Genomic DNA, 20,125 nt, shown 5'->3' on the forward strand with positions numbered 1-20,125 from the left:
CTTACTTTATCATAAAATAATTCAGAAAAAAATTCTTTTTGACACATAAGGTAAAAGCCCCAATAGATGATCATGTACCAGTATATGATCACTCCATGTATTTGTATACCTATATTTGTGAATATAGATATACAGATACATGGAGTGATCATATACTGGTACGTGATCATCTATTGGGGCTTTTACCTTACTGTATTTTTAATAAAAATTAATCTTAAATTTTGATAAAAAATTAAAATTTCATTCTTATAATGCTCTTCATCTATACTAACATTATAAAGAGGAAAGATTTGATTGTTTGTTTGTTTGTTTGCATTAAATAGGCTCCGAAACTATTGAACTGATTTGAAAAATTCTTTAACTATTGGGAAGCTACACTATCCCCGGGTGACATAGGCTATGTTATATTTTCAAATTTTTGTTAAATACCCGTGCGAAGCCGAGGTGAACTGCTAGTAACATATAAAATGAAATTCTGAAATCTATAAATTAAATCAGAATATCCAGTACGATACTTTATTGGATTATATAAAAAAAAAGCTTATCCTGATTTCGAAAGCAGAAAAAAATGTAAATAATTCTTTTGTTTGTAAAACACTGCCCTTGGATTATCAGATAGAGTATTGAGACATTGAGAGATAAAACCAGTATAAATACCATAATGACTGTAAATAAAGACAGACACAATGGACAGACATAAAATAATAGTTAACATCTGGTTTGACATCGAGACCCCAGCTTCCTCATTCTCTTGTTGCTCGTTCTCTTTTAAGCACGCACTTGCTCTTGCACACCTCTCTTTATTCTTATTACATAATGTTCTCATTCTTATGCTCTTATTACAAATATATTCTTATTCTAAAAATTCATTGTTCTTATATCAAAATTAAAAATTAACATTTACCTAAAAAATGTCCAAAAGTTCATTTTCCAGCCCTCCCCTCCTCCCCTCCTTACTAATACTGCATATAATAGGCAGAACTTAAGATCTAGATCCGCGTTGAAGAAATCCAACGAAACCTAAACGGAAAAGCAAAAAGGAGAAAATATGTCATGTGTAAACAGAAAAGCCATTAGTATTAGTGTATTTGGTATCGCTTGGATGTAATCGCGGGATTCTTTGCTCCGGAATTCTTACGCGGTGATATTGGGAATCGGTTCGAGTGAGAGGACAAGACGCGGCAGATTCAAAGTCGTGTTGAACACGTTTCAAAGCGGTTTAAACAAAACTGGTTAGTGTTGAGCACAATCCCATCCAGAAACCTCCAGCTCCTGCTCCTGTTCCCGGTGGATTATTTTCTCTCGGAGATCGTGCTCTCGATCGCACTCGGTCGATTGGTCAGCAGGTGTGCCCTCGAGCTGTTAATGTTTAACGCACTAAATCTAAGGCTGTTAGTCTCGGTTTTTAATAAATCTCTCCAAGAAACAGAATAAAAGGAGTAAGATTCATGGGCCAATTCACGAGATATCGTTAGAAGCTTTAGATTAGCTTCAGCTTGCTCCCCAACCCACCAATACCAGTACACATGGTCTTGCATGTCCTATGTATCCGGGCATTACTATTGCTATTACTATTATTATCACTGTTGCGATTGCCATTCCACTCTAGGGCTTCAACAGATCTATAATATCATCGCATTCTGCTTTACAAGTACTTGTCGCGCCATAACTGCATGCCTGTCGGTGTAATGTGATATACCTTAATTCGAGTGTATTGAATATCGACGAGCCGTATTGTTGTTGTCGATGTTCGAGCTGCAGCTGATGAAGGCATAGAAAATCGCAAAAACCTTATAAGCACTGATCCACATGTTATAACGATTTAATCTTTGTATCCAACTAAGGTCAAACAAGTTGTCGGTCTACATACTCTTAGAGGTTTGTCCCTCATTTATTCACATCATCAATTGTACAAGTTGCATTTTTCGAAGTAGTAAGTGACCAGAGATTCAAGTTTTCGGTTTTGGATTTTGATCTCTCATAAAAAAAATTTTTTTTGGCTATTTATGTCCGCATATAGTTAAAAAAAAAGTTATAATTTTTTGTTAATATTTAAAAGAATGTACTTGAATAATGATTAATATAAAAGCTTGTTGATTAAATTGTATATCTTTTATTTTATAAAATATTTGTCATATGAGAAATATTTTTTATCACAAAAAATAAAAAATATCAATACTTGAATTTTTAATTAAAATTTTTACTGTATTTATTTATTTATTTTTTTAAAAAAAGACTCAACAGCTGGAAGGCCAATAACAGGGTCACTTGAAAGACTCACACTTGTTACAACATTTATTTATATATTTAAATATAATTTTAAGTACGTATTGGCAAAAGAATCAAACTGAAAAATTAAATTACTAGACAAGCAAAAACTTAATAACTTTTATAATTGACATAAATTTTTTTAGCTTAATTTTTAAGTTTAATATTATCAATGTGGTGAAGGTAGGTAAGCCAGACAATGGACAGGCATAGTATAAGTCATATCATTCGATATAGTACAATAGTAAAATTAATTTACCATGATATAAATTAAATTTTTATAATAATAAAAATAAAAATAAATACTCGAAGCAATAATAAAAAGAACAAGAAAAAAATATGAATCATTGTATTTTTATCAGAACGGCAAAAAATTAGTTTAGCTCAAATTTTCAGCAGCTAAGAATAATATTTCCTTCAAGATGCCAAATTTTGCTACTACGACCTATGAGCATTCATTTGTAGTATCGGCTATCTAGTTTTGGAAGGACTTGCCTCCTGAGATTGTAAACGTTCTTAGTTTAGAGATTTTAAAAATTAAATTATTTGATTTTTTATTAAGTAATGAATAGTTAGAAATTATTATGCCGGAAAATAATATAATAACGTGATGTATATAATAATATGATGTAAAAGTTTGTTAAAGTTTAAAATTTAATTTATTAACCAAGCAATCCATTTTTTCCTCAATTTTAAATTAAAAAGTCACTAAATTAAAAAAAAAAAAAAAAAACAAATTTCTTAAAGCAAAAAAAAATTTTCGATAGTCAATCTAACATTGAATTAAATAAATCTAAAGATTAATTTTAATTTTAAAAAGTAAACTAAAAATAGGTGTCGAGGCATGCGTAAGGACGCCAAGAAGCATTATAATAGAAAATAGAAAAACGACTAAAAAAAAAAAAAGAGTAAAATAACAAAGAGGATGTCGAGTACACCTGTACACCCGGTTTAACTAGTTCCTTCTCTTTCCTGAGCACTAATACGATCCTTTTTTCTCTGTTTGGGCACTCGAGCACTTATTCTTTCTCTTGTTGAACCGCAACCCGGCGCTCCTTTAGCCATTATCTCATTTTTATTCATTCGTAACATTGTTTCTGGATTGCAGGTTGTCCGACGTATTTCCATTCATCATTATCATCATCCTTTTTTATTTATTAACGTCTAATTTACTCGGGATCCAATTCCAATAGACTTTCAGTAATTACCTCATTATACTCATTTAAATATTTGAATAATGATAAAATGATAATAAAAGCAAGAACGAGACTGCTTTTTAAATTCAAATAATTTATATTTAAATTTAGATAGAGTAATTTTAATACTCAGCACTACCAGTCTAATATTGACACTGCCGATCAACCAGATTCTTGTCATCACCGTCTGGCTTAGGTATTTTATATAAAATATATTATTACATATAGCTCTATATATCTGTATATAAATCTACGGCAGAGAGTGAGTAAAGGGGGAACGAAATTGATGGGGTGAAAGCGAGAATATAACTGATATTGAGGATTAAACGTCCACGAGGGAATATTGGATTATTGCACCAGAATTTTGCACTGAATTTTACTCGACTAAGGGGTGCTATGCGACAACCAATGGGGTGCCGTACTGTCGATTCAATTTCCCTGTCAAACAGACTAAAGCCTTTACTTCACTTTACTTCTATTCTATTCTATTATATCCTACTTCTTTTTCCCTTTTTCAAGTGCTTCTTTTTATTCCGCAGTATAGAATTATACGTACATATATATCGCGTTCCTAATGCTGAATGGGCGTTAAAAAAATTTTTTTTCCTCTACTTTACAAGTTTGAAATTGAATGAAATAATTAAAAATAATTTTTTTTTTTTTTAATATATCTCCTTTTGGCTTAAAAAATTTTTATTTTTCATTTTTTCTGTCAATAACAAATAAATTTTTTTATACGCTTTATTAGTTTTGCAGATCAACATTTTTATAATGAATAATAAAATTTTTCATACTCGTTGTTCATTAACGATTAAGTAATTATTGATATTTTTTTTATTAAGGGGCACAAACCAGTGTGAAATTTTCAAAAAATCGATTTGTTTTTTTTTTTCATATTTTGATAGGTTATACCTTCAAAAATAACACTCTAAAATTTCGAATCGATATCTCAAATAGTATTTGAGTTAGTTATTTAAAGAGTAGCCGCTCAGCAGTAAGAAAAGGATCATTTTTTCTTTAAACGCGTTTTTCTCGAAACAGCATTTTTCGAATTTGCTAGAGTGATTACACTGATAGAAGGATTTATTTGCACCAAAAAATATTTGTTAATAGTTAACAAATCATTTATTTTGTTTTAGTCTCTAATAAATGATTTGTTAAAAATTCACAAATATTTTTAACTATAAACAAATCCTTCTATCAGTGTACTCGGAGGCAAATGATCCGATCACTACCAAATTTTTTTCTGCATGTTTTGTATATAGTTCTCCATACAATGACCCTCCAGTTTTTTGATCTGATCAAAAATCGAATTTTGGCAGGCCAAAAACGACTAAAATTTTGGGTAAAATTTAACTTTTTTTTTAAAAACGCCGCCATTTTGTCAATTTTTGACATTTTTTCTCGACCGTGGGTCATCTTGCGAACAATATCTTCTAGTTTAACGAAAATTTTTTTTTTTACGTTTCATTCACGGAGAAGGCCGAAATCACTCCAGTAGTAGAGGACTTTTTTTTTTTTTAGCACCGTCGAAGATCGCGTGTAACTCGGAAAATATTCAATTTTTTTCTTCAAAAATTTTACTGTATATTCTCAAAATATGTATTAATATACCCTTAAAATTTTAAAGCAATTCATACAGGAGTTGTTTTTATTTTAATTCCTAAAAATTGCCTTTTTTTTAGGCTGTCACACTAGCTGTGCTTAAATGCATAAAAATATTATAATTAATGTTCACAAAATTTTTAAAAATTTTTGACAACTTCAATTCAAGTAGTTTAAATAAATTTAATTAAATTTACTTAATTAACTTCAATTTCAAATTTAAGTTGAGTATTCCACGCGTGCATACATTCAGAGAATTTTAATTAAAATTTCCGTTATCGTAATTATTTTCTGACAGGCTAAGAAGGAAATGAAGTTGATTTTCAAAGTTTGAAAACAACTTTTCGACCATGAGTTATTGAGGAAAATTCAAGTGACCGGAAAAATTAAATAAAACTTAAATCATACGAATCATAATTTTGAAGTATTCAAGAATCTATCACTTCAATTTTTCTTTATTTTTACTTGCTGAGAGGAGGCTAAAATAAATAAATTTCTTCTAACACAATTACTTACGTGTTAAAATTGAATAAAAAATTAATTGATTGATTTCAAAGATTTTTTTTTTATACTATAGAATAATTTGTAAATAATTGATTAAAGAAACTGAAGGTGCAGAAGAAGTGGATAATTTTGGATTGCGTGAGTCAGTTATTTATTTTCAATCCTCTGGTGGAGAGCCGAGGAGTGCATAAGACGCTAATCTCTTGAGCAGGAGTTACACGGGTGCACTGGGAGTGTAGCGCCGCCTATTAATTAAATACCTGTTTCTCTGGAGAGTCTGATGGGGCTCAGTCTCGACTCATAGCAGAAAGAGAAGACTTGTACGCTATTGACTTATACTTTAGGTCGAGTAATAACTAACTTTCTTGCGCTATGCAGGTCGATCCTCGCACGATAAGTGGATCATCATGATCATGTAGAGCTAGCTCACTCGAGCAGAATTATCTCGCTCGACGAATGTTGCCGTGTTTACTGCTCCTATTTTTGCAAAATACTTTTTACTTTTTACATTTTGCTTAGTTGTTTGTGCTCTCTATTCTCTACTCCACTTGGTCTCGCGTGCACAAGATTGCCAGATGCCGTTTTAGAGAGTGAAATTGCACTACTTTCATTAAGAGTCGGATTATTCTTATTTTTAAATAAATTCACGAGCTTTTTTGCTACACGAACCGGGTTAAGATTAAATTTTTTAATAGTCGACATTCTTACCGTTTAAGGCATAAATTCACTCGGGCTCGAGATTCCCTAAATACCTCGCCTAACCTCAAAATAATGCCTCGCTTTTATTTTATTCAACTTTGTAATTATTTAGTCATTTTATTTAATTATCCGGGAACAATTAAGAAAGGTAAAAACGAAAAACGAAAAAGAAATTCAAATTATCTGAGCTTAATTTAATGCAGGGTTAGTTTTTTTCTAATAATGTGTTTTTTTTTCTTAATTAAATAATAATTAATAGTAGACAAGGTAGAAATACGATATAAAACTTACATAATTTGATTTAATTAGTAATAAAAATTTTTTCTATTAAAAAATGAAATTTAATGATGAAATAATAAAATTTATTTTTGAAACAAATTTTAAAAATAATATTGTTATTATAAAATCAGTTACTAATAATTAAATGAACAAATGTGATAGAAAAAATTTATAGAACTGACGAAATAGTCAAAATTCTTTCAAAAACATAAAAAAAAATTGACTATCACCAAAAAATACATAAAATCGGGGAAAGACAAAATTTTTGTCAAAATCTTTTTGATTTTACCAAATTTTTTTTTTCAAATAGAAAAATATGTCAACACAATTTTATTTATTCTCTTAATTATTCAGAAGATAAATATGCTATCGCTGAAAAAAGTATCAAACCGTAAAAAGACAAATTCAGGTTATGAATTTTTTAACGGCACCAAATTTCACTATACACGGAGAAAAAAATTTTGCTATAGGAACTCTATAGAACGAAATTTTTTTTTCCGTGTAGGACCCAATTTATAGTAAAGATCCTCAAATCAGAAAATTTCATAAGTCTATTTTCATCCTGAAATTATCATATGTGGCTTAATTGATATAGAATAAGCGAAAGAAAATTTAGTATAGACCGGATAGCTCAAATGGTAGAGTAGCCGACATGTCTTCGGAAGGTTCTGGGTTCGAATCCCAGTCCGAGGCTATCTAATAATTTTTTCTCGCATATTCTATAAACTCACATTAAGATGATCCTCTCCACATTCCATTCTCAATCCTTTCCTACCAATATCCTGTTACGTGAATGTGGAACGCGTCACGTAATAATTACCGTAACTCCTATTCTTTCCCGCTTCACAGCATTATTTATATTTGTGGCCTGATATGTTTATATATACCCACACATAATTTTTCGGCTAAACGTAGTATTTAAAATCTCCGACAGATGGCGCATGATCGCTGAATTCTTCTGATGAAAGAGACTTAAATTTGAAGTGTTAAAATAAGATAAAATAAAAATCATTTTTTGACTTTCCTAAGAAGCTTATCTGACTGGTTTTTCGTTCAATCAACTTTAAATATTTTTTTCAATAAAACATGTCAATAAATTATTTTTTTACTCAAACATATAGCTGTTTTTTTTTTTTTTATACTCGTATTAAAGTAGTTCTTTCCTAACCTATAGTTTATGCTACTGCTGTCTTTTTCATTCGCTAGTGTCGCCTCTCTTACGGGCTATTGCTCACTTACTTCCACATATGACTTTATTTGTTTACTTTACTAGTTTATCAATGATTTCTCAAAAACTATGTGGTAGGGAATTCCAGAATTTTTTAGGCTAATTATACATGTATTGATCTAAGTAATATTAGTTTTTCGTGAAATTCTTAAAATTTCTTCAGTACAAAAATAATAAAACTTCGCAGTTTTCTCTCTCTTTTCTCATATTGCCTGTGTAAAAATGTCATTTTCAATTGAAATTATCTTTTGTTAGAAGTGGTAAATCGTCTCCAAATTTTAACAGCATGTGCATTATGCATTTAATTACTTACACGTATTATAAATTTGGAAGGTTTCTTGAAATTTTGCTCGGATGACCCAACTACCTTAATGATATTTTTATTTTAGTTGTTGAAAATTTCTTTGCTTGAATTCAATTTAATTTTCAAGAGTCTAGTATTTATAGTGTAATCCAATAATTATCAATCGACAATATTGGCAAATCAATAAACTGATTTAGACAACAAGCATATCCTGTTTGAAAATAAAAGCCTAATAATTAATAATTAATGACAGATGTCTGACAGGTAGAATGTAAATCAGCTATCAATAAAAATAATATTTATTAGGAATATTAATCCGAGATTTGAATAGCTTTAATGTGTATAGTAAAATTATAATCATCATCATTATTATTATTGCTGTTGTCGTAGAATACAACGGGTGTGCTTAAATGTCCGACCACGCACCGGTTTTATCTACTTCGAGCCGACAGCCGACATGCACTGTGTGACCTACACGCTCGCCATACTATATGAAGCACCGCAATAAAATAATACAATGAGAAAATTATACTTGATTGAATATGAATATTGACCGGACTGTAGGCTCTATTTGTCGCTGCAGACGCTTAAATTACCATAAATTACTTCTAATTCACACGTCGCTAATAATAAAGCGCATGAAAATAATTAATTCCTAAAATAAAAATTATTAGCATAAACATTAAAATTTACATCGAATACAAATTCGCCAGCGATGACCGAGGATCGCGATAAATCAATAAATTTTCAGGCTACCGTGTCAGGGGGAGAGGGTGAGCGATAAATCACTGAATGTTGCAGCTCATTGTCCGGGTTCAACGATGCGATATCGAGGTTAGAACTCCACACTCCAGGGATCAAGTACCACCATCCATGTCTGTATAATATGCAAATATGGTACACGAGGGCATGCAACGATCGAGTGCTTGTTTTTACCTGCCTGCAAATTCTCAAGCATTCTATAAATATTCCCAAAAATCGCTCCTTTGTTCGCGTTTGTCATTCTATTGTTTCAGATATTACCGATTGTATTAAACTATATTACACATAGAAAGAAATTACTATTAAATTCATGAGGAAAATTACCGGACTGTATTATAATAGTTGGAGGCTAGGGCGCTGCTTTACCATTTATTAGTAACAGAAAAATTTACTAGATGCGGCCGTAAGTAAAAAAACTTTTAATGAAACTTTAATTATATACTATATATTATAAATTTTATAAGTTTTATATTTTGAAACAACTAGATTTTACTTCAGTAATATTAAATTTTCAATTAATTTTTTTGGTTTAATTTATATTTTAAAGTTATTTTATTTGAAAATGTATATAGAATAATAGTTAATAGTAAAAAAAAATTACGAATGTCATTAAAGTACATCTTTACAAAAAATATTTAATTAATTGCATAAAATTTTATTAGAACAATAATTGTATAAAAGTTTGTTAGAATTAACTGTGATTGAGCAAGAACTTATTACTGACATGCACGGAAAAAAATAAATAGTAAATGCAACATGACGCAGTCTTGGTAAATGAACATGATGAAATCATGTTTCAGCCATATGATTTGTCATGTTTCGGCTACATGACAATCACGTTGCAGTAGCATAAGAAAAATTATGTGGCAGCAACATGATTTTCATGTAGCCATAATAGCATAAAAATAAGCTGCAGCAACTCAATATTTACGGTTTAGAAAAATTATTTATTATCAAGCAACTAGATTTTTTAGGATTTATAATATTGCAGATGAAAATAAGAGTAAATTATCTAATTATACAATTTGTGAACGATATCTGTGTTTATTCAAATTATATACAATTTTTATTGCCAATAGCTTTGGTTTATGATGAAAGTAATTAAATTATTATTAATTGTTATTATTTTCAAATTAAGTGACTTGTTGCAACATAATTCAAGCCTTTTTTTATTGATAGACAAGGTACAATTGGAGGTATAAGATTAAGGTTCCTTACACAATTAGCGCGACTACTTATTTTTACTTTCCACGAATGATAATGACGATCAAATGCTATCGGTGTTATACCGTACATGACAAGAAAAACATCGTTCGCTACACGGAGAAAAAAATTTTGCTATAGGAACTCTATAGTAGTTAGTTAGTTGTAAAAAGTTCCAGTAGGTTAACGTTTTCTTATGGTAACAATACCGTTTGGCTCCTGCAACTCTACATCGTTGAGCTCTGAGAGCTAAACGTTATTTACCTCTCACAACTCTACAGGATCGTTCTACGACTATAACAAATTTTTGACAGTCTGTTTAATAATTTTTTTTACGATTTAGCATTGATAATTTAATAAATAAATGCGGCAGAATGAATTTATATTGCCAACAATAATTGTATATGACAAATAAGAATTGTATTATTATAGAAATAAAATAATAATAGAACTTATATTACAAATAAAAATTATTTGAAAATAAAAATATGGTCGTCACAAAATTATCTTATTTTTTTAATTATATCAATAAATATTGGACATAAAATCACTATCCTATATGCACAAGAAAAGATAAATAAACGAAAACAAATTTTATTTTGTGTTAAATGGGGTCTTTTTAATGTATTCCGATAACTTATTACTTAATATCTCAATATATTCAACTAATAAATTAAATTATCAGTAACTACAAATGAATCTTGAAAAACCATAAATACAAAACTGTTCTAACGAAATTCAATTTGACAAAAAGAAAAACCTATTTCCCTAAATAAATAAACTGGAAACTTAATTGTCCTCATATATTTTTAATAATATGGATGAGTAACAAAATAATTCTGATTGTCATTTTAGAAGGTTATGAAATATGTCAGCGCACTCCACTACTGCGCAACGTAGAGCGCTCCCAACTATACCGTTTGGCTCTGAGAACAATCTCGTAGAGCTCTGAGAGCTCAACAACATTGAGTTATCAGAACTAAATAATATTTTGTTACTGTAACTCTACAACGAACAGTAAACTGTGTATAGTTGTGGTAACTCTACAGTTAGGTTACCAGAACGAAATTTTTTTTTCCGTGTAGCATAAATTTTGTAAATTTTTCCAAACTGCGATCCATCACTCCAATTTTCGTCTGCAATATTATAAATCCGAAAAAATCTAGTTGCTTGATAATAAATAATTTATCTGAACCATAAATATTTAGTTGTTGCAGCTTAATTTTATGCTATTATGGCTACATGAAAATCATGTTGCTGCCACATGATTTTTCTTATGCTACCACAACATGGTTGTCATGTAGTCGAAACATGACAAATCATGTGGTTGCAACATGATTTCATCATGTTTATTTACCAAGACTGCATCATGCTGCATTTACTATTTATTTTTTTCCGTGTGTGTTATTTTTTATATAGCTGAGTAGCTTAGTTAAACATTTTATTTTATTGTAATTTTAAATATTACAACAGTAAAAATTAATTATTAATCTTATTTAATTCTCTCGTTTACCATTTTTAATTCAATGCTAGAATAAAAATTGGTGGTACTTTTCAATGGCTCCGTTCAAGTTTACGAAGTTCTTAGCTGGACTGAGCTTAGATGAGTACACCTTGCATTGTTTTCTTATAGATATTCTTTAGAGAGAATGTAGTCACATTAATTTCTTGGTAAAAAATCTGTCAAGAGCTCAATAAGCTTGAACGGGGCTAATGTTTTTTTTTTTTTTTTACATTGCATTTGTGAATAGTTATTAAAATAATTGAAATTAGATCATGAATAGTGGAATTTTTCACGATTACTGTCATTTCGACGGTAATTTCTGAATAGAATTAAATTTCCGTGTTTTAGTTATATCACACATCAACGAATTACAATTAAGATTGAGATAACCTTTAGCCCGAGAGGTCATTATTGTGATGGTTGTTTTGAAACTAAAGTGAGGTTAGTTAGAGGTTCTTAAAACCCTTTTACCCTCCGTTTTCTCACCTAATTTCCTTGTTAACCTCTAATGGTTTTATGAACAAAGTGAATTCAATGGACAAAGTTTAAACATTTCAACTTTTTGTCATAAATATTTTAAAACTCTCGCAAAACTTTATTTCAAAATTTCAGCATTAATTTTATTTCTATATTTGACCCATACTAACGACAAAAAATCCAATTATACTTTTATTGAAAACAAATTTTTTTTAATTATCGACAGTAAGTATCAAAAATTGCTTGTGTAGTTCCATATTATACCGTAATTTAAATAAAATGTCAACAAAAAATATTTTTGACAGACACATGAGACATTTTTCTAGAACTTCTATCCACGGTAATCGAGATATCAGTCATTTTTGTTAGCAAAACACTAAGAGCCCTTGAATGGAGACGGCAAAATCGGAAAGTCGATCGATTGAGACAGTATAGATTCATGCCCGACTTCGAGAGTCTCTTACGCGGTTAGATGGAGGAAAATATAATAATGCGGATCCGAATGAATAAGAACGCCGAAAATAATTCTGTAGAACCCTCTCTTTAAATCTCGGAATCGTAAAATCGTTTATACTGGTACCGAGGGAAAAATTCAGAGAAAAACCAGATAAATAATCCGAATTCTTGGGCTTTATTGTAAACAATAAAAAATCCAGGTGTGAAATAAACATGACGTATCTCGTGTACGTGGATCGTGTGCCCGAGCCTGACGTACGTGCGATGTTTAAAGAAATGAAAAACGCTGGGTATAAACCAACCTTCCGCATTACAATTTAATGCTTTTAAATTCTGTTTTGTAATTTTGATTTTTAGTAGAAGATTTTATAATATGAATCTAACTGTTGAATGTAATCTTATGATGGAACTTTTGAAATATTTTCTTGCCAAAAAAGGTTGTAAGATTTTAAAAAACTTTTTTCCAAAATTGTCATTAAAATTATAATTTAAAATTTTTTCATTAATGCAGCAATGAAAAAATCCTGGATATGGTTTACTCTGCAGGCTATCTTTGGAACTTCCTATATTATTCAAGTTCAAAATGGTCAAAAACTTTTCTATTGTAAAGTTTGTGGCTCTTTAAGTTCAAAATACAACTTCGAGCACGAAAATCTAGTCACTGTCTAACACAAATGTTTTTTTGAAAATTTAAATAAAATTATTAGTTATTTGAATAAAATAATGTAGCTATTTCATCAACAAAAATTCTTTTAATAATTATTTGTTATATTAACTGACTGGTTTATGTTGAACAGGCAAATAATTTTTGCTATCCTGACATACACGGAAAAAAGTGAACTGTAAAATTCACTCAGATTCCGGTTAATTTTTATAGTTTCAAACAGTACAGCGAACATCGGGGTGGCAAAAATATAAATATTACAGAACTTAATGTAGAAAGTGTAAAAGCCACAATTTGTAATTTAATATCGAAAATAAGTGATTATTAATAGTCACTATAGTAAATAACGACTCTGTCATCTTAAAAAATTACAGTTTCAAACAGTAAAAATTGCCGTTTCAATATATAGTCCATTCTATGAGGAGAAGGGGAACTTAGATGAGGACAAGGGGGTTTCAATCTAGAAGAATTTAACATTTGAAACAATAAAAATTTCACTCTTAAAATATATATTTTACCAGTCCAAGCAAGTCAATAATTATAGTTTGATTTTTAGCGTTGTGTTTAAAATTTACCATTTTACTTTGTAAATATTGACGTTGCTTGCATTGGAAATTTAATAACTGTATTTTATATTTTTTACATATCATGCGATCATTTTTTAGGTACGAAATGATGAATATCAAAGTAAAAATTCTTAATTATTATACTTTAACATTTTCGAGATTCACATAGCGAATATTACTGTTTGAAATCCACAGATTCGGTAGAATCTGGCGCCAAGTTCCGTTCAAATCCGTTGTAAACGGAGCGCCAGACTACCGAGTGTGTTTACTGTAAGCAGAATGGTATTTCGAGGTTGCAAAATTTTATTTAATTCTACGGTACTTCTTGTTCCTAAATTTTATATTATAACAGTAATTCATACTTTATTTTACTGATATCAATTAATTATATTCAATTATAACAATTAATCTACTTGAAATTATTAAATTTTATCAGCACAAACTATAGCAAGCTCAAAAATTTCGATCCTGACTTTTTTTCGATGTAAAAAGTGACATGCCACAGACTAAGTAATTCGAGAATGCATGGTAATAGTCCAATAGATGGGAAACTACAGTTAAAAAAATAAATTTCACAGCTTGCATCTACACCCGCCAGGGTGCGCTGCAGTATTTTTACATAAACTGTAGCTTCAAGGGGATAGTTTGCTATAAAAATGCAGCCAACTTGAGATTTAAGTTGGTACCAATTGCAAATTTTATTATAATTACAAAAATACTGAAATCGAACAAAAACAGTTTCACTGTAAAAATCGCGCCAAGTCCACGTTCATAAGACTATTAAGAAAAAATTTTTATTTCTTTACAAAAGATATAAAATAAAAATTAAAAATCAAGTAACCGATATGGTTGTATATGATTTTTGGACATTAAAAAAAATTTTGTTGTAAATTTAAAAATTAAAAGAAACAATTTTGGAACGTACTTGGTGTGCGTCATTGTGTACTTCAATTTTTTTTACAAGTCCTAGTAGATAGATTTTAGGAATTTCATAAAAAGTGAAATATTTCGTAACCACGCACACTTAATACGTTCCAAAATTGTTTCTTTTAATTTTTAAATTTACAACAAAATTTTTTTTAATTTCCGAAAATCATATACAATCATATCGGTTACTTAGATTGTTTAATTTTTTATTTTATATCTTTTTGTAAAGAAATAAAAATTTTTTTTCTTAATAGTCTTATGAACGTAGACTTGGCGCGATTTTTTTACAGTGAAACTGTTTTTGTTCGGATAGTATTTTCTTTAATGTAAAGTATAAATTACAGCATTTAAATGATAAATATTATAAAGTGATTAGTAAAATCACGATTTTACTGTTTGAAATGGTAATTTTTAGCAGTAGATCATTACCTATTATAAATTGACTATTATTTATTACAGTTTACTTTTTTCCGTGCAACAATCTTATTATTTCAGCAAATCGATTTGTTCATTCAACTAAAATATTTTGTTATAATAAAAAAAAACTGTTCTGTTGTTATACTATCTAAATTACTTATTATAATCCAGACTTAGTTATCACAGCAAATGATTTATAATCCCTATGCTAATATATTCATTTGTTACCTCACATATCTTAAGCTGTCGAACTTATCGGTTCTATAAATTGTATCTGAAAGCTCTTAAAATAAGCTTCAATTCGAGTATTGTAATGTATGTGAACATTGGAAAAAAAAATTAACTTGAATCGAGAGAAAAATTCTTGAACGAAGAAAATAATTTTGAAGAGATTCATTTTCTTCAATCAAAATGAACAATTTTTAAATCAAGTAAAATTTACTGATACATATAAATACTGGTGCATTTTTTTCATCTATTTAATAAAATTCTATTTTTGCCAGTTTTTGAGTACTCCAAAAAATCTACTTCCGTTTGGCTGATGAATGGCTTTTTTCTATTTTCAACGAATAATTGGTCGGTTTTCTGAATAAAATATTCTTAGCAACAACAGCAACAGCAATTGAACGACGGGAGCAAGTAATGTCTAGCAAACGTTGCTAAAGAAATGAATCTAAGTAAAGAATAAAAGAATAAGCCCGGTCGATGGTGACCCCCCGGCCTCCAGTATTATGTCCATCTCTTATTATTGTGAAATATCGGTATACCGACGTCGACCGTAGAATGGCTTTATTCCGTTGACAAGCTCACGTTAAGCCAAAGAACCTTCAGTTGGTTTAGTTCGCCGAGAAGAGAAGAGAGGAACCGAGTAGCGAGTACGAGGGAGGCAAAAGGTGAATGAAGGCGGAGGGAAAAGAGGAAAGTCAAGAGGAGTCTTCCTTCCTTATACCTTATACCGTCCGCCATTCACAGCGGGTGAGTGCCTGTCGACATGTATATCTATGTGCCCCTTTTCTTTCTTATATTATTATACTCCCTTTTTTATACCTCTCAACACCCACGTCCCACATCCCGCAACCACATCCACTGAAAATATTGTGCTTTTGTATCTACTTTATTTATTTTGACGCAAATAGCTTCTGAACTCGGATTTTTTTATTTTCTTTTTTTTTGTAAGATATTTCTATTATACTTGGATATTTTTTTTAATTTTGGAGTTCTGGGGAATCGATATCTGACTCTTTTACTTTTTTTTATTAGAGTTTTTTGACAATATGTGGTTTGTGAAAAAATCAATTGATTAAAATATATACCTTATGAAAAAAATTCATTTAAAAATTAATAAAGTTTAGATAAAAAAATATCTATTGGTGATTGATTTTTCAACATTTTTTTTTATCTGAATTAAAATTAAATTTATGACTAAAATACATCAAACCATAAATTTGAAAAAAAAAATTTTAAATCTTCGGAAAAATTAAAAAAAAAAAAATGATTTTTATTCTATAAAAAATATACTTAAAACATTTTATATCACAAACTTTTATCTCTTAAACAAATTTAAAAAATTAGATCCGCTTTTTACTCTTTCTATATTTACTATCTTTTTTTTTCCCAATATTGAAATTTTCAAATTGAAAATTTTTTCTTTCTATCTAAAAATTTTATTCTTTTGATTTAATTCGTGAATTTTAAAAGCGCCATTCGGCCATACCCGACATGGATAGGTAGATTTATTGTTTGAATATTGACAAAAACACTATTTAGAAAATAGGAATTGTCACATATGAATGTTATTTGAAGATAAACCTAAAAATGATTTTTTTTTTAATTTTCCCAACTAGGAAATAAATTGAAAAAAGTATCAAAAGGCGACGAATAATAACTCGAATTGAAGATAATTATTTGAATTTTAAAATAAGTTTGATAGATTTAAGGTATCTTTTACGGCTTAAAAATTATTTAAAGAAACAGGGCCGAAATACGTTTATTGAAAAATTTTTCACGGAATTATTTAGAAAAACCATGAAAACTAGATAAATGAAAGTTAACATCGAAGGTAATTAAATGAAGTTTAAGATAAATTCGATAAATTTTATCTTTTTTTTTACATCTGGAAAATTATTTTCACAAAATATACGAAATTCAAAATTTTTTGAGAAGGAAAAAAATTTTCAAACACCCACAACTCGTAAACTAACTAGCCGATTTTGCTCATTTTTGAACTTGATCTTGGTATTGATCTACAGAATGAGCCCACAAAATTTCATAAAGATTGGTTGAGAACTGTGGGCGCAATCCTGCTGACATGGCGCGTTATATCACAAATATACATACATAAATACATTTATAAACTTTTGAGCCAATGCCATTTTTCGATATTACTTGATGAAATGAAACATATTATAACAAAATTTCTTTAAAATTACGACATGAGACCGGCTACAATAGATATATTTCTTTAGAAACACAAGAATAAAATTTTTAGAAGAATATTTTTTTTTTTTTTTTTCAGTGTAAAATTACTAATTACTAAAATAAAACGGTAAATATTCACATAAAGTTAGCGCAGCAGAGATTAAATCAGATTACGTATCAGAGATCGAGATAAGAATTTTATTCGGTCCATTAATTGGCCTTAGCGGTTGGTGTTGTTGTTGGTGTTATTGTTGTTATTGGCGAGCCACGTGGATGAAGGCCGGGTAAAAATAACGGGGCAATTAGTATGCCGCGCCATCACTGTCAGAGGCAGGCCTACGTACGGGATTTAAATATAATGCTGGACAATGATCGCGTGGGACGAACAACACACACTGACGCTTTAAGAAACACTCGCGATTATTATTCCGAAGAGAATTTTCTCCTCTTCTCTTCATCATTCTTTAATGTTTAATTTTTCTCCGGCAGAGTAAAGTTTTATTTGATTTTTTTCAACTTAATAATGAATAAAATTAATTTAAAAATTTTATCTCGCTGAAGAATTTAAAAGTTAATACCACGGTAAAAAACTAGCTGAAAATTCTTTTATCCGAAGTTTATGAATAGAAAAATTTTTTGTTATTTTTATTAAATAAATATTAAACAAGAGTAGAGCTAAAGGGGTGTGTTTATGAGAAAAATGTCGGTTTAATATATATAATCGTCTTGATTTTTTATTCTTAGGTGGTGAATGGAAAAAATGATATTATTATTCAAACTAACGGATAAAATATGTTAAAAGCGTAGTTCCGAGAGAATGGCTCGGAAGAGAGACTCAGAGGAGATAAATGTGTCTAATTTGAAGATATTTAAGAGAGGGCGTATGTAGAAGACTATTTTACCAAGATAAACGATCACTTATACTTTTAATCTTGTCTTTTATCTCCGTACTCGTTATAATTATTATTATGATGAAAAAAAAAATTATGCTTAAGCTAAAGAATTTTAATAATGCTGACATTGTTTATTGAGATTGTTAAAATTATAATTACAGGAGTGTAATTATTTTTTTATGTGATAAGAAAAAATTTTTCGCTTGAAGAAAAAATTAATGAAAATTAAATCGCAGAAATATCAACTAATTAGAGATATAACTTGAAAATTAAAAAAAATCCATAAGTTCACGACTCACAATACTCATTGAATTTTTAGAAAAAAATATATTCTGTTGTTAATTGATAAAGTTAAATGCAAAAATGGGAAAATTTTTTATCGTCAATTATTTAAGTTATTTATACTTCAAATATTCCGCGGTATTTTCCTTACTCACGCAACTCAGCTTCAGCTGTTATTATAACGCGTGTGCGCAATAGGAATAAAAAATTTACCCTACATATTTTAAAGACAATAACAAAGAAAATACCAGTTTAGTTTTTAATTAATTATAATTGTACAACACCGATTTAGATAGCCATTTGAGATACCAAATCCTTTGAGGGACAAAATACGTCTACTAAAAAGAAAAACGACGTAAATAATGGATTTTCAACTTCCCGCTACACAGAAAGAAAGGTTCCCTTGAGCCAAGAAAATATTTTTCTTCATAATTATTTATTTGGGCGAAAAAAAAATTTTTTTTTGACACAAGAAATTTCACTTATTCCAACAAATCAATTCCCTTGCTTCAAGAAATACGTTTCTTGATCCAAGACAATTTATTTAAGTCAAGAAAATTTTCTTGTTTTGAGAAAATTTCTCTCTTGCTCCAAAAAATTAAGTTCTTAACAGAAGTAAATTTTCTTGTCTTAAGAAAATTTTTCTCTTGCTCCAAAAAATTAAATATCTTGATAGTAAACTTTCATTAATATTTCTATTGACTAACATGTCAAATATGAAGATCAAATAATATTGAATAATTTTTTTTCATTCAATATGTATAATTGCGCGCTAAAATAATCTAAAATAGGTATCAAATATTCAAGAGAAAAATTTTCTTAAGATGAGAAAATTTTTTTCTCAGCTGAAGTAGGTGGTGCTGCTTCCCTAAAGTATCTAAAAATCTTGATCAAATATAAAAATTTTTTGTATCAAGTATTTATGATAATTTGAATTAAGAAAAAATTACTTCCACCAAGAATAGAATTTCAAGAAAAATTTTTACTTCGGCCAAGACAACTTCAGTCTTCCTTCGGGCGACCGAAAATTTACTTGAGCCAAGAATTTTGTTCTCCAGTCAAGAAATTTTTCTGTGTGTGTATATGTATGTGACCCTCTTATAACTTTTGAACGGCTTGACCGATTTAGTCGCGGTTGGTGCCATTTGAAAGGGCTTGACCAAACTTAGATTTTGAATACTATTTGGACCGATTCGAACCAGTAGATTTTGAGAAATCTCAAAAAAACTACAAAAAAAAATTTTTTGAAATGAGGTTTTTTTGGAATTACTTTTAAACGGCTTTATCGATCAATTTCAGAAACTAATCAGCTCAACATTAAAAAACCACGCCGATCACCGCAAGCCCGGTCAAAATCAGTTGATTCGTTCGTGAGTTATCGTTGTCGAAAGAAAACCAAAAAAAGTGTTTTTTCAGAATTACTTCAAAATTCCTGGCTCGATCGATTAAAACAAAAATTTTTCATAGAGTTTC

The 20,125-nt window shown here is 29.4% G+C and overlaps 1 protein-coding gene and 1 long non-coding RNA gene across 4 annotated transcripts in view; both read right to left on the reverse strand.

Moving 5' to 3' along the window:
- LOC123265477 (CCR4-NOT transcription complex subunit 6-like) overlaps positions 1-20,125 on the reverse strand; it is a 602,565-nt gene that overhangs the window by 151,495 nt on the left and 430,945 nt on the right. The gene's annotated exons all lie outside the window — the stretch shown is intronic.
- On the reverse strand, positions 2,679-19,664 carry LOC123265482. The gene is made up of 3 exons (XR_006509574.1): positions 19,654-19,664; positions 15,293-15,296; positions 2,679-2,766 (listed from the first exon to the last, which is right to left on the reverse strand). It is a non-coding gene; the product is annotated as an uncharacterized LOC123265482 (long non-coding RNA).

Source organism: Cotesia glomerata, linkage group LG5 (genome assembly GCF_020080835.1).
Source record: "Cotesia glomerata isolate CgM1 linkage group LG5, MPM_Cglom_v2.3, whole genome shotgun sequence".
Classification (NCBI taxonomy): Eukaryota; Metazoa; Arthropoda; class Insecta; order Hymenoptera; family Braconidae; genus Cotesia; species Cotesia glomerata.